This window comes from Lygodium microphyllum, chromosome 7, assembly GCF_053477565.2.
Source record: "Lygodium microphyllum isolate KBCC chromosome 7, Lygodium_microphyllum_v1.1.10, whole genome shotgun sequence".
In the NCBI taxonomy this organism is placed as follows: domain Eukaryota; kingdom Viridiplantae; phylum Streptophyta; class Polypodiopsida; order Schizaeales; family Lygodiaceae; genus Lygodium; species Lygodium microphyllum.
In genome coordinates this window covers 34,974,883-34,990,489 of record NC_141141.1, presented here as the reverse complement: position 1 = coordinate 34,990,489, position 15,607 = coordinate 34,974,883, and the positions used below count along the sequence as shown (strand labels likewise).

At 48.6% G+C, this 15,607-nt stretch overlaps 1 protein-coding gene across 10 annotated transcripts in view; it reads right to left on the bottom strand.

The window, feature by feature from the left end:
* ARP2 (actin related protein 2) overlaps positions 1-15,607 on the bottom strand; it is a 320,561-nt gene that overhangs the window by 185,034 nt on the left and 119,920 nt on the right. The gene's annotated exons all lie outside the window — the stretch shown is intronic.

Below are 15,607 nucleotides of genomic sequence, written 5' to 3'. Positions count from 1 at the left end.
GCCTCCTAGCAGTACGAAACGATATAAGCACATTGCGACTGGCAAGGGTGGCATCCGCAACTGAAGACAAGCCCAAACGTGCCATCCGGTTGAATTGTGGTCTAAGCTCCTGTTTACCTTCCCACGAAAGTAAACGCGAGACTGCTAGTAATTCCAATTGAAAAGAGTTAGTAGCCAAGCGATCCTCCGTTGGGTGCCACTGAGCCTTTTGAAGGACGTGTTTCCAGGAACACACCAAATGAGTAAGCAGCGATGAAGAAGAACTAGAAAACCGCGAATCAGCATTAAGAACGTGCCACCAAGAATTCCGGAGTTGGGTATTGCCATGCCGAAGCCCATGGCCCTCGAGGAAATAACGGGCGATAGCGACCCACGGATGATGATCATCCGAGCACATGGCGCGGAAAAGGGACCAACGAAGTGCCTGCATGTGAGTTTGGGCATCTAAAATAGCTCCGCCACCCATGCGTTTGGGGGTGCACGCATGCGACCACGAGATCCAAGAAATACCTGCATGCAATGAGTCCTTCTTCCATAGCATGACGAATAGACTGAGTGAGAGCATTCAGAGTCGTAGGAGTCCAGGGTAACAATGGCAAGAAATATGTGAGCATTGGCAACATAATTATCTGGGCTACTTTGAGGCGAACATGAAAAGGCCAGGCCTGAGACTTCCAATACATAAACTTGGCCACCATTTTCTGAGAAATCCACTGCAGAAGCTGCTTTGGGGGAACATCAACACCCAAAGGGTATCCAAGATGCCTGACAATGGAACCTCGAGGAACAACCAGACCCTGCTAGTCCAAGGACTGCAAATCTGACTCCGTGCAGCTTAGAATGGCCGATTTGAGCGCATTGATACGAAGGCCTGACGCCTGACCAAAGAGACCCCAAACATCCAATGCTTTTCGAAGGTTATCCTTGTCCGCACGCAAAATCATAAAAGTATCATCCGCCAGGGATTGGCTAATGAAGTGTTGTCCTGTAGGAAGCGACAGTCCGGCCAACTGGGAAGAGGCGGCCATATGTGATAACATGGAAAGAACTGGATGTGTCGCAAGGGCAAAGAATAAAGGGCTCAAAGGGCACCCCTGTCTGACAGAACGGGCAAGGACAAATGGCTCAGTAACACCTCCGTTCAGCATGACTCGCGAAGACGCCGCAGCACTAATGGTGTAGATCAGACGAGACATCCGAGCGCCAAAGCCCATAGCAGACATAAGGTCAGCAACGAAAGACCAGTCCAGATAGTCAAAAGCCTTTTCCAGGTCCAGTTGAATCAGTACCACCTCCTGATTAGAATGCCGGGCATAATCAATGGCCAATTGGGCATTCAAAACATTGTGTAGAATATTTCGGCCCTTAATGAAACCATACTGGAGAGGGTGCACAAGGGCAGGGAGATGCTTATGGAGCCAATTCGCCATTACTTTGGAAAAGATTTTGTACATTGAACCCATCAAAGAAATGGGGCGCCACTGTGTCAACTTAGATGGCGAAGGACACAGGCCTCTCTCTCTCTCTCTCTCTCTCTCTCTCTCTCTCTCTCTCTCTCTCTGTGTGTGTGTGTGTGTCTGCTGTATCACAGATCTCTATCTGCTGTGTTAGAAATCTGCATCTTTGTATGCTGGTTTCTCACACTGCTGAGGCTGGCCCTCTGCTGTATCACAGAATTCTTTCTGCTGTGTCAGAAACCTACATGACTGTGTGCCGTTCGCTCTTACTACAGGGAATTTGAAGGCCATAACAGACAGGGGACTGACAGTCAAGTCTGCAATGCACCCGCCTCCTGTTTATACTGCTCCCGCTAGCTGATTCACTCCCTCACCTGTGGTAGATGCGATTACGGGGGTGCTGGGACAGAGTGCGCGCAGGACAGGAAAAGTCTGGAAGGCAAGGGCAAGATTCGACAGGTCTGGCAGGGAAAGCTCACGCCTGCTCTCTCTCTCTCGCGTACCTGCTATACACAGGGCCAGGTTTGTCGGACAGGGAAGACGGCTCAGTCTCGCCCTCTCTGGCTCGTGTTCCATCTGCACGCAGGGTCAGGTCGAACCTGTGCAGCCCTGAGGGAAGGATTCTCTCTCTCTCTCTCTCTCTCTCTCTCTCTCTCTCTCTCTCTCTGTGAGAGGAACAGAGTCATCAGACAAGAGATATGGCATATTTATATACAAAGGACATGGGTCAGCCCTGCACAGCCAGTGCCATCGAAGATCGCACATTATTATACACAGTTCTTGAGCATATTAGAGCAGGGATTCATAGAGATTCCGAGATATATGCAGATCTATATGCCACATCGATTGAGAGTTCTTATTGGACAGCTCAGGGTATCATCACATCAGCTTATGATTGAGAGTGGCAGAGCCAGTGGCATCCCACGGGAGGAGAGGATATGCCCCCTTTGCAGATCAGAGGTGGAGAGTGAGGAGCATTTTGTTCTCAGATGCCCGGCATACTCAGAGTTGAGATCTAGATACACATTGAGCAGCTCACTTCAGGGATGTATGACTGATATGGATCAGAGATCATTTGGCCATTTTCTGGGAGAGGCATGGCACATCAGAGAGCAGAGCACACAGCGGGTCCCAGTCAGAGAGGGGCCCACCCAAACGACTATTACACAGTTCTTTCAGACAGACAGAGTTAGAGCTACTGTACCAGCCTCTAGCCAAACCTCCGGGCTCACACTACAGCAGGCTGAGGACCAGCGTACCCGACGCCGCACGAGGATCCGTGGGTTTCGGACCCCACAGCCACACCGATAGGAGATCCGGAGGATTCTTGATCTACATCGACAGCAGACTGAGATCTGACGACACTCGACACATTGGATCTCAGATCTCCAGTTTGCTCTTTCTCCACCGCCGATGTACCACATCCTGCATCCAGGAGGGATCACCTGCTATTAGCGACTTCGACGACTGCTACTACATCCTAGGATAGTATATCTCCCTGCATCTGTTACATATACACATCGCACCACTTTATCACAGCCGACAGTTGTTCCCCTATCACAGCTGACATTTGTTCCCCTTTTGTAGCCATTATCTGGAGTACCAGAGCTACATACGCACATACACATACACGACACTTATCACACTCACAACACCGTATTTTCAGTTTCCAGTTTTTAGCTTTTCATTCAGCACTTTTATTTTGGATAGCTGGACCTCATCAGTTGTATCACAGTTTGTCTCATAGGCCAGTTTTGGTCTTTAGAAGACGTTAATATAACTTTCTTTCTTTCTTTCTGTGTGTGTGTGTGTGTGTGTGTGTGTTTACCGCAGCACCCAGGATCGGAAAATGCAGCAGAGCTGCGGAAAAATGAAAGGAGATAACCGAAAGGGCACAGGACAAAGGAAGGAAAAGGTGCCCCGGATGGAGATCAGACCCTGAAAATTTGAATGACGACCTCTCCAAAAGGCATCAGTATCGCCTCGAGAAAAGAAAAGTAAAAGCGCGCCATTAAATGTGAAAGCACTCCCGAATCCTTGTAAAAAGAGTGCCGGGCTCACTCCTGCGCAAATTGTATGCATTAGTTGGGAATGGGATAAGTTAGAATGGTGGGAAATAGAAAAAGAGGGCCTAGGCCGGCCATGTAAAAAGTGGGGATGACCACCCAAAAAGTAGGGCATGTATAAATTTCAAAAGTGAGTGAGAAGCTCATTCTTGTGTGTGGCCAAAGCTTCTTCTTCTTCTTCTCTTGTTTCTTGCCTCCTTGCTTATGCTTGAGTGAGGGATTGAGGGAGTGTGAGGGAGTGAGGGAGTGAGTTTGTGAGAGTGAGGGATCGTGGAGAAGAAGCTCCCCATCTTCTCTCTTCATCTTCTCTTCTCTTCTCTTCTCTTCTCTTTTCTCGCGCGGCTATGGAGGATGGAGCTTAACGGAGAGGGTTTGAGGTTGCTTGAGCTTGCAACAAGGATCATGGAGCTAGCAGAGTGCAAGAGAGAGGAGGGAACTTGATCGAGTATCAAGGTAAGCTCACTATACCCGTAAGGTAGGCATTGCACGTCAGCTATGTGAGAGGTATCCATGGCCGCTTGGCTTGAAACGCTTGATCAATAAGCAGTCCGTAGGTCTCGAGGTAGAGCTCCGTAGCTCCCCTCCATTTTGGTTCCGTTGCCGGGACCGATGGAATCGAGCCTTGAGCACCCCAAGCATCGAATCGAGCATAGAAGTAGGGTTGCAGCCTGAACCGGTGCTCGAGATAATAGGAGATTTAGGAGGTTTTAATCCTTGGAGCAAGTAAGTATTTTGATTTGTTGTTGAATATTAGAGTAAGACTATCATCTCCATCTCTATTTTTTATTTCTGTTGCATTAGGTTAAGATTAGGATAGAAAAAATAAGAAAAACAGAAAGGGTTCTGCTGCTACTCGAAACAGGGAAATAGGAGCACAGAGTCAGATTTCTGGCTAGAAGAGTATGAGGGATTAATTTCTGAGGTTACAACAGGCTGGGATGGAGCAAGTAGAAGCCCAGGGAACCAAGAAGGACCACATTTGGCATCCTGCCTTCTAAGAAGAGAGTGAGATTGAGAGCCAGGGAGAGAGAGAGAGAAAGAGAGAGCTGCGGGGAGATCGTTGAAGCGCCGATCGATTCAAGCGCCGCATTGCTTCAAGGTGTGCCTGGCAGTTCCCTCTATTGCTTTGCACATATTTGGAAAGCACGGCACGATTCCGTGGAGAAGGCATTCACCTTGAGGCATCGCGCGCAACCCACGGGCCGTCGTTCGCGCCATCGGACCAAGCCGTCCGAGTCCCAGAATAGGACTACTCGATTTCTGGAGTCGGACCATCTGACTCCAAAAATTGGACCACTTTTCCGATCCGAGTCCCAGAATTGGACCAGTCCGAAAATCGGACCAACTTCGTCCGACTGTTATAATCGGATCCGGTGTCAAAATCGGACCACGTGTCCTAGTCCCGAATTTGGACCACTCGACCCATTGCAATAGTCAGATCCTCCCCTGTCCGACTAGGGAAATCGGACCAAAGTAGAATTTGACCACCGTTCCTAGTGTAAAACTCGGACCAGCCTGTCCGATTCCCAAAATCAGACCAACTTGTCCGATTCCCAGAATCGGACCAATTCACCAGAACTTTAAATAGAAGGTTTTTAAACCTGCCCCACAGTCATGGCCACCTTGGTCACATTTCTGATCCCCCAGGGAACCTATTTTGGCCCTTAGAAGCCAGAGACCAGGTAGGATAACCGAGGATTCATCCCGAACAGCTAGACACTAAGCAGACCAAATTTAGAATTTGACTTGACATTCAGCGACCAACAAACCAACCAACCCTGAAGCGGAATAGAGAATGCAACAGGCACTTTCAGTAAAACCTTAGATCAGCCAGAACCTATGCTTAGAGCCACATCAGGCTACGAACGTGAAGGGAAGAGTGGAGTTTGCATTGAGCATTTCGTGCATCCGCACCTCACTTTTTGATTTCATCACCAAAGGTGCACTACAAGAAAAGGAGAAGCCTGTTTTCGCACTGAGCACTAGAAAGCACGAAGCACAGTTTGTGAATAAGATTGACAATTGCTTTCAATAACAAGGAACTCATCAGGAGATATAATAATATCAAGGAACTATTAGGAGAAGATCCCAAAATATAATTGGGTGCCTGAGAGCCCCATTAGTAGGAGCTTAAAGAGGACACGAAGGTCCAAAAGGCAACATAGAGGATCGGACACTGCCGGAGCTACTCAAATTGATCGACAACCTTGTGGAGCTGGAAGTGGGAGCAATGTCAGGATCACGAGGTGGACAAGGAGAGGACCCCGACTGGACTTGGGAGAATTCCTAGTCATAGTACAGGAGTTAGTCAATGAGTATGACTTGTTGACTAGGACGGTAGTTTAGGGCAGGCCAGTAGAGGAAGTGGTACCAAACCTAGAAGAGGAAAGAAAGACAATTAGAAAGGCGCTAGAGAACATAATTTCCTATAACCATGAGCAAAAGGCTAGGAAACTCCAACAAGATATAGACATGTACGAGGCCCGGCGTGTGCTAGCCCTGGCTGGTGCAACCAAAGCAGGACCAAATGCAGAGAGAGAGCAAGCATGTACGAGGCCCGGCGTGTGCTAGCCCTGGCTGGTGCAACCAAAGCAGGACCAAATGCAGAGAGAGAGCAAGCATGTACGAGGCCCGGCGTGTGCTAGCCCTGGCTGGTGCAACCAAAGCAGGACCAAATGCAGAGAGAGAGCGAGCAATAGAGGCTGACTTATCATTGAGTAAACTTGTAGCCAAGCGGCTCATGGACAACACGTCTGCTGAGCAGAGCGCAACAGCCTTAGCCATAGCATTACTCTCGGGATTAGGGGTCACGCAAGGGGCAAAGGGGCAATCTAGGATCCCTGTTGTAGCAAAGCAGCTAGACAAGTATGAACCTAGCAATGACCCATATAGCTTTGTGGAGCAATTTGAACAAGTTTGCGAAGCAAACGGTCTCACGGACCTTGCACAATGCTCTCAAGCTTTCGGGCTGTGTTTAGGTGATAAGGGGAGAATTTGGTACACTAGTCTAGATACAACTGAGCGCACGAACTTTGTCCATCTCAAAGACCATTTTATCAAGAGATTCTCTGAGGCAGGGTACTCTGACAATCTCATCGTCCGATTGATAAATGTCAATCAGAGTGAAAAGAAAGACGTAAGAGACTACGTTACTCATGTGCGTGGCCTCTTCAAGAGGATCCCTGCCAATGAGCGACCTAACGAGAAGGCTGTGTCTACCGTGTTTATAAATGGAATTCGAAGCGAGGAGCTCTACAAGGCTTTGGCTAGTAACTCCACTCTACACAGAGACGTGTTAGCTAGAGTTTTTGAAGAGGCAATAAGGGTGGACGATCAACTTAGGGAGCGAAGCATGAGGGACGTCAGTCGGGACAGTACAAGCCAGAGAGATCCAGAGCAGACAACAGCTTCCGGAGAGAGAGAGAGAACTCTAGCACATGGGATAAGGAAAAAGGTGTTGACCAAGGCCAGGAGCTGACTGAGGTAAGAATGGAGCTTGCACGATTGCAAGAACAGATGAGGAAGCCTGTGCGGTCACATGTGCAGTGTATACACTGTGGTGGAAACCACCTCCCAGCCGAGTGTCACGATCCTAGATTTAGGCCGTGCTCAAACTGCGGTAGGTTCGGTCATGCCGCATTGCATTGCAGATTGCCAAGGAGATTCCCATATGCGCAGCAATACAACCCTCCATACTTAGGCAACAGGCCACATAACCTCTTTGGCAGGGAAGCCCAGCTGGCGCTTCCAACATCAAATGACGCAAGACCAGTCATTCCTAGGCTAGAGATGAACCCAACAGGCATACCCAGACCACCAGAGCCCTATGTAACCCAACCATCGAGTGACGCTCCTATTCACTATGTGGAAGAATCTAGTGAAGAGGAAACCTATGTGAATCCATACATCTCCTATGATGAGGAAGGCAATCCAGTCCTGATGGACTATCGACCAGTGCCGGTAATGGCGCTAGGTAGAGGAAGAGGCAGAGGCTTTGGAGGACCAAGCCAAGATCCAATCTCATGCTGGACTTGCGGTCATCTAGGCCATATTTCATCACGCTGCCCGGAAAGGGAACAGGCAAACAAGGACAAAGCTAACCTTCGATGCACGGAGTGTGGAATCACACATCTATTTCCTAACTGTCCTAGACGAAAGCCATCAACTAGTTCTGCCAACGTGCCCTCCGTACCCTTGGGGCTGTTCGGTGTGGAGACCTTTGGCAGTGAGGATACGCCCATCCCACTGCATGTCATGACGCGAGCACAGACAAAGCAAACAGGCATCTCATTGTCTGGGCCAAGTAACCTGGATGCAGCCTCGTTGGGAAAGAAAAGCCGGAGGAGAAGGAGAAAGAGAATAGACGCAAAGATTACCCTTAAGACTGAGGAAGCTACAACTCTAGTGACAGGAAGGAGAGTCACTCATGCAGAGGCAGAGACCTCAGCTCCCAAGACAGCGGAACTAGGGAGTGCCAAGGTAGGGGAATACCCCCACCCCAGACGGCAACTCGAGGCTATAGCCAAAGTCAAGGAGTAGGTCAAGGACGCCCAAGAACACCTTAAAGATATAGAACCCATACTGGAAGACCGAATGGAAGACCTCTCTAGTGTGAGTACACCCGTTTCACCATGACGACCTCAATCAGGGAACGCACCCACACCATGTGAGATGCCACAGAGGCAAGACCAAGAAAAAGCTTGTCAACAAGCTAACCAAGCCATATGGCCAAAAGAATGCTGACCAAGGAGGAAGCCAACCACCCAACAACCTCCTCACCACTTTAGTAACCACCCCAGTAACCGTGAGCCTAGGAGATTTGCTTCGGCAGCACCTCCCTTATGGCAAGAATTAAGGCACTGGGTGGAGGGAAAAGGAGAGCATACTGCCGCTAACTTGCAAGAGCAGGACACAATCACGCAGATTCCAAGCCTAACGCTATACTCGGCTCCAAGGTCATTGTACGTCCACGCTTTCTGGGAAGGCACGGAGATGCATGCAGTCTTACCTATCTCAGCCTTGGGGGACGCAACGCGAAAAGGAATCGTAGACACAGGCACTAGGGTCAGTGTCTTGAGCCACGCAGTTCTACCCACCTATGGAAGCGGCTAGGTTCAATGTTACATTGGCCAACGGAATGAAGGTCAGACCATTCGGGGTCCTAAAGAACTGGCTAGTGAAGGTCGCAAGAGTGCAGTTTCCCGTGAACTTCATTGTCATGAAGGGAGTGGACTACGACATACTCCTAGGCCGACCCTGGATGAGGAATGCGCGAGTTATTGAAGTTTGGGGGAATAATCTCATTTTCTTGGGAAATAGAACAGAAGCGGTAAGGGTTGAGATGGACACCTGGAAGACTACCCCAGCCAACCTCGATGCTATCTCAACCATGCTAAAAGGTGATGCATAGGTAAGCAAACCCTATGGGTTATTGACCAAGTATATCCCTTGCCCTGAGGGCGAGCCGGATTGGATGCATGTCTTGGCAACCGTTGACCTACCGTTCTCAGATGAAGAAGAGCTTTATAGGCAAGCTGCTAAATCACCAAGCATGCCAGCAAAGGAGCCCATCATGCCACTCTGCATGATGGTAGAAAGCTCACGTGACCTGCCACTCTGCATGATGGTAGGAAGCTCACGTGACCCAAGGAAACCAGTCTCGTTCCACATAACTAAAAGTAAGTTAGAGCATATAATATTATATAATGAGAAAATAATATGTTACTTGTAATTATATTTGATATTTCTATTGTGTTATCTACTTCATATCATGTTGTAAAGTAGTATAAACATTAGTATAAGACATATATGCTTAGTGCTTACAATTGTAATTGTGGTTTGCATCTTTCAGTTATGTATTTATGTCTTTAATCATATTAGCATGAAAATTGTGAATTTACAATGATTGTCTATGGATTGGCAAGGTTCAAATTTATCATGCATGTGGGAATAACAAGGTCCAAAAGAAAGTGTCCCATGAAAAGTAGGGCTACATGTCAAATCTGAACCATGAAGAAACCTATGCAACACAACCAACAAGCTCGAGCTTCAGAAAATCGTAGAGTGCCTAACCGATAAACTGAAGGGCAACATGGATGCTAATCTAAAACCCCTAAGTGATCTCTTCGCTAGGCCTGAGTGGAAATGGACCAAAATTCACGATCTTAACATGTTATACAATTGGGCTTTAGTCACTGACAAAGAGGAGATTGGAGAGGAAAACCTAGGGAATGACGAGCAGTCAGAGGGGCAGGATTCCGATGATGAGGGGTACAAGGACTGTCGCTCTACTGGGGACGAGAGTGAAGAAGAGTTAGACACGATAGAATATGACACTGAAGGGAGAGCAATCGAACAGATCAAGGCAGACTCTAGGCCTAGAAGGGAAAGGGCGGGCTAGAATGAAAAAGGAGTCATGCTGATGGAGTGCGATAGGTCCTGGTTGGAGCACATGGGAGCCATGGATTACGAGCAGGCAGGGGTGGCGCAGCCACTAGTAGTTTCAGTACTAAAGACGGATTCACCTACTGAATTACGACCCCTTGGCAAAACTCCTTCCTCAAGCGAGGGATGTGAGGTTAACTCGAAGTCTGAAGTCAGTACAGAGAGTGATCCCGAAATACCCCAACCCTCTGAGGTCAAACGCACCAAAGGGGACTTACCAGTCCACCTAAGGCGCAAACGGCTAAGGGAGGAGGCCAGGAAGCAAACTAAAGACTCAGAAGCAGAGAGGCAAAAGAAGCCGCAGGATCTCCCCAAACGCTTCACGAAGTTTACGAAGGGTGATAGAGTGGTGATTTTGCTAGGAGCAAAGAGACAAGGGCAAGCTAGTGAACCAATTGCGAGACTCGCCAAGGTCAAGGAAGTCAATCTGGCAGGGGAAGGCGAGAAGTCTCGACCTGCGTTCATTGCTGACGACCTGACCAAGGATGAGGAGGCTAGACTTGTTGCTCTCCTACGACAGTATGTCGATGTGTTTGTCTGGTCCTTGGAGGAACTTAAAGGAGCCGATCCTAGGGTTGTGACCCATAATATCCCAATGGTTCCAAATGCGGTGCCAACAAAGCAGCGACCTTACCCTATGAATCCCAAACACGCCCATGCAGTAAAGGAAAAAATCGATAAGCTCATGAAGGTGGGATTTATATATGAGATTAAGCACATGGATTGGGTATCACCCATAGTGATCGTTATGAAAAAGAATGGTAAAATTCGAGTGTGTGTGAATTACAAGAAAGTTAATGCCGCTACGAAGAGGGACAACTACCCCTTACTGTATACCGAGCACATGTTGGAGAGGGTAGCAGGCAAAGAAGCCTACAGCTTCCTGGATGGCTTCTCTGGCTATAATCAAGTGCAAGTGCACCCTGACGACAGGCACAAGACTGCCTTCGCCACGGAGTGGGGTGTATTCGTCTACATCGTTATGCCCTTTGGGCTAATGAATGCGCCTGCAACCTTCCAACGATTAATGTGTACCATTTTCAAGGATATACTTAGACGCGAGTTAGAGGTGTTCGTAGACGACTTATGCATACACTCTAGTTGGGCCGAACACTTGGAAAAATTGAGAGCTGTCTTTGAACAGTGTCGGTTATACAACCTCTCATTGAACCCCTTAAAGTGCCAGTTCTGGGTGAAGCACGGATGTATGAAAGGTCAGCCTGAGGGACCTATTGAGAAAGCCAAGCTAAGGAAACTTATCTTAAAAATCCAGCCATACCAATTGATCGCCGGCCAACTCTATAGGTTAGGACAAGACAGTTTGTTGCGTAGATGTGTGTGCGAGCACGAGATGCACAATGTATTGAGAGAAGCGCATGGCGGGATAGCTAGAGGACACTTTAGTGGGGATACGACCGCCCATAAGGTGTTACAATCCCAACTATGATGGCCCACCCTATTCCGTGATGCTGCTAAGTTTGTCAAACACTGTGATAAGCTTGTCAATGGCAGTCGCATGAAAAAGTACTATCCTCCTTTCCATCCGTTGCACGAGCCACCTATGCTTGAAGCCCCTGTCAACGTCTGCGTGGCCACAATTACCGAACTAATAGATCAAGATGAAGAAGCAGTAGCACCCGCCTATCTACAAATCACGGTCACTGCAGAACGGACGTATTCTTTTGATGCCTTGATCGACGAAGGTGCTGACTGTAATATCTTGACGCATGACCATTGGACATGCATCGATCAGCCTAAATTACAGCCCACAAATGCTAAACTCAGCCCATTTAGGAGCAACACTTACTCACTCTTAGGAAAATGCAAAGTGGCTGTCTCCATCGAGTCTGAAAGTATCCTAGTCTTCTTTTATGTGTTACCAAACACTAAAGGGGCCGGTGATAAGTCACTACTAGGTCGCACTTTTAAAAAACAGACGAACTGCAATGTGGACTACAACCTAGATCGCATCCATCTTGCTGTAGGCAATGTGCGCATAGTGACTACTTTCAGCAAGGGTTATCTTACGCCTCCTACAACTGCAAAGCCGCCGATAGAGACCCCCACGGCCACGCCTATGACCAAGCCTAAGGAGAAGGGCAGGGATATCTCACCCCACGCTCAAACTGCTAGAATCAAGCTCACCCAGGCCATTCACAAGGCCAAAGAGTCCACGCTCATGTGGGTGCCAAAACAACGAGGGCCACCTCCTTGTAGACAGCAGAAACGTGCTTCTAAACGCAAAAACTATCAGTTGTAGCCTAAGAGGCAGCTCAGATGCTATCGCCATGGGCGCACTACCACGCCACGATGGATCCCCAAAGATCTCTTGCGATCACAAGGATACTATGAGGGTAACCCCTCGATATGGATGCCTAAGTGTGGACATTCGAGAGGCTCAACTCTGAGCAACCCCACTCCAGCTAGACAGACTGGCACATACAAAGCACAAACTGCAAAGAAAGCTGAACCAGCACCAGTGGTGATTAATGACTCCCAACACATTTGTCGTCCCAAGCTGGATGCCCCAGCATCATCCAGGTCAGAGGAGTTGCGCACCCCCATGCCGGCTCGAATAGAATGCAGCACGCCTCCTATGCCACTGAAGCCCACTGCAGCATCTCAAAGTGCTCCAGAGTGCAAAGTCCCATCTGTGATGCCAGCAATGCAATCACCACTGTCCAGCCCAATTGCACCATCACCACCAGCAGGTTTTAAGCCTTCACTCGAAAGACGATCTTTCCTTTCAGTGGCCAAGGATCTCGTTGAGACCTCGGGAAATAACGTAGTGACATGCATCAAGGAGTTGGATGACACCTTCACCACATTCGCTAGGAGCTATGAGAGGCTTAACCTAGGACTTCTTGACGAACCCCTTGCTTCTGATGTTCGTGCGTTGCCATGCACTTGGGAAGACTACGAGTTTATGACCATCAAATTTCCCAAAATTGCCGCCGAGTTAATTGCTAATGGCGAAATCTCAAAGGAGCAAGCTGTTCTCAGAAGACTAATCACCTCTTACCGCAAGCCTGCTCGCTCTACACCTGAACGAGAACTAGAGGAGCTCACGCAGCTTGCCAGCTCTGCTTCTTCGTTCTTACAACTGTGATATGCCTTACGACTCCAATGGGAGAAAAAAGACTCCCGTATCATGACCAATGCTGAGCAAAGGAGGGCAATCAAAACAATTGAGCACGACCCTACTTATGTGGCACCTCTTTCATTTAGGGTTTTGGCCATTACACGCAACATACACTTAGATGACCAGGTGCTGGCCCACCCTTACATTGACCAGTTCCTCACGGAAGAGGAGTTGCACGTTGCTAGTCGCCTCAACTCCGAGGACATCTTTCATGATATCTTGACCTACATCACTCAAGCTTCCATACAACCATGCGAACTTGATCATCATGCCCAGCTTGAATATAACCCTAACCTTTATACTTGGCTGTTGGCCAATTAACTCGTCCCACACAACCCATGCGAGCCTTCCTCCCCCCTTACTAATCCTAGGAAGGATTCCCTTAACACTTGAGGAAATGGGGGGGGAGCAGGGGAAGCAAGGGAGCAAATGAGAACCAAGTGATGTAGCAAGATGTATAATGGATAAAATGATCAACTGAATTCAAATAGAAAAGAATGCAAGGAGGAAATAGATGTTGGTCGTGAATTATTTCCAAGTTTCATTCCTCTGAATCAACACCGCAAATTGCCACACGCATTCTTTCTTGGGTTTTTGTTAGTGATGAGTCAAGTTATAACACTAATATTGACTTTGTGTGATGACAGGCACCTATCATGGCAGGACAGAGTAAACTCCCATTCACTGAGGCGGACCTGACAAAGTATGGAATCAGCGTCCAGACGCGTGGATTTAGTCAATTCACGTTCAAGCATACCATGAATCTAGATGAAGCCATCCTGGAAGAGCCGGCCATGAGGGAGCTGGTGGACAAATGTAACCTCCAAAAGTACGTGAAGAAGGTCCGACAGGCTCTAGACTATAGCATGTGCACGGACTTCTTAAGGAGCTTCAATGAAGGAAAGAGCTGTGGCACAGTCACAATTAGAGCTGGTGACCAAGAAAGAAGGATGCAAGTGCCCCTTAACGCAGACATTGTCGAGAAAGCCCTGGGGCTTGTGCCCAAGAAAGAGAGACGCCCAAAAAGAGATGTGTATGCCATGATGGGAGTCAGAAAAGAGGACGTGCACACGGTCGATGGAATCAGTTTGGCTGACATTCCAAACCCTGTGACGAGGATGCAAGCTAAGATGATCCACGCCCATTTCTCGGGTCACAGATACAATGCACTAATGAATAGAATCGGGGTGCCATTGCTGAAAAGCATCGCGGCAGGAGTTCCAGAGGAGGTGGATTGGAACGGCTTTGTCCAGAAAACAATCAGGATTTCAGCCGCCCTCCTGGCTCCAACCGTAGCACCAGTTGGTGGGGAATCTCCGGCCTCTACTACACGATCCACGAGGAAAAACCTACCACAAAAGCCTCTACAATCAAATACGGAGGTGTTCTCATGGCAATCATCGACAAGGCTATCAAGAATGCCGGCGTAGAGGAAGAGCAAGCTATGCACCAAAGCTCACATCACCGCGAGGAAGAAGGCTCGAGTGAAAAGACGGAAGCGACGAAGGAGAGCCGGAAATACCACCCACTCAAATAGCCAAACCACAGAAGCAAATGAAGACTGACAAGAGCCAGAAAAAGGAGGAAAGACTGAGCAAAGAGGAGCGGGCCAAGGTAAAGAGGGCTCAAAGAGAGTCAAGGAGGGTGGAGGAGCAACAAAGGAAAAAGGAAAAGGAAGAACTCCAAAGAGTTAGAGAAGAGTCAAACAGGGCGGAAGAAGAGAGGCAAAGAAGGGCGGAGAAGGAAGCCGACGAGCTAAGGATGAAAGAACTGGCTGAGTTGGCAGAGGCCACTCGCAGATCTGTTGAAGAAACCCATGAAGAGGAGAGATCAACCCCTTGAGTCTCCACCATGAGGCCGAAGCAAGTGGCAGCGCGGAAGCGGCCCCAGTGATTGTAGGCAAGGGCAAGTCACTATTGCACCCCCTGCCTTCCTCCTTCGTGTCGGTGCCAACCGACACCACAACCACCCCGCAACCCACACCCTCTCTGGACACGGCCCAGTTGATGAGTATGATGCAGATGCTTGTCAGTAAAGTGGCTGAGATTGTACCGGAAACCGGAGCGAAAAGACCTACCGCTGCACATGCTGAGTCCAGGAAAGATCCGAAACAGCAAAAGCTAGAGGCGTCAACCACCACAGCCCCTACTCCCATGCCACCTGGGCGGACTACGACGCTTACATGGCTGAGCTCCTGGCATAGTTGGACAAGGCAAAGGAAGAAAAGAAGGTGGCCCTAGTGGAGCTGGAGAAGGAAAAGGAAACTTCAGCAACCTTGAGGCTAGAAGTTTCAAGGCAAGGAGCCAACCGAAAAAGGGAGATGAAAGTGCTGCAAGATCAACTGGAAACAAAAACGAAAGAAGCCCAGGACAATGAGAGCCGCCTGAGACAAAGGCTAGAGAACGAAAAGAAAAAACTGGTGGCAGAGCAGCGGAGCTTAAAGTTGCTAATGCAGCAATATGTTGACCTGGAACAGAGAACTACCAACCTAGAAAGGT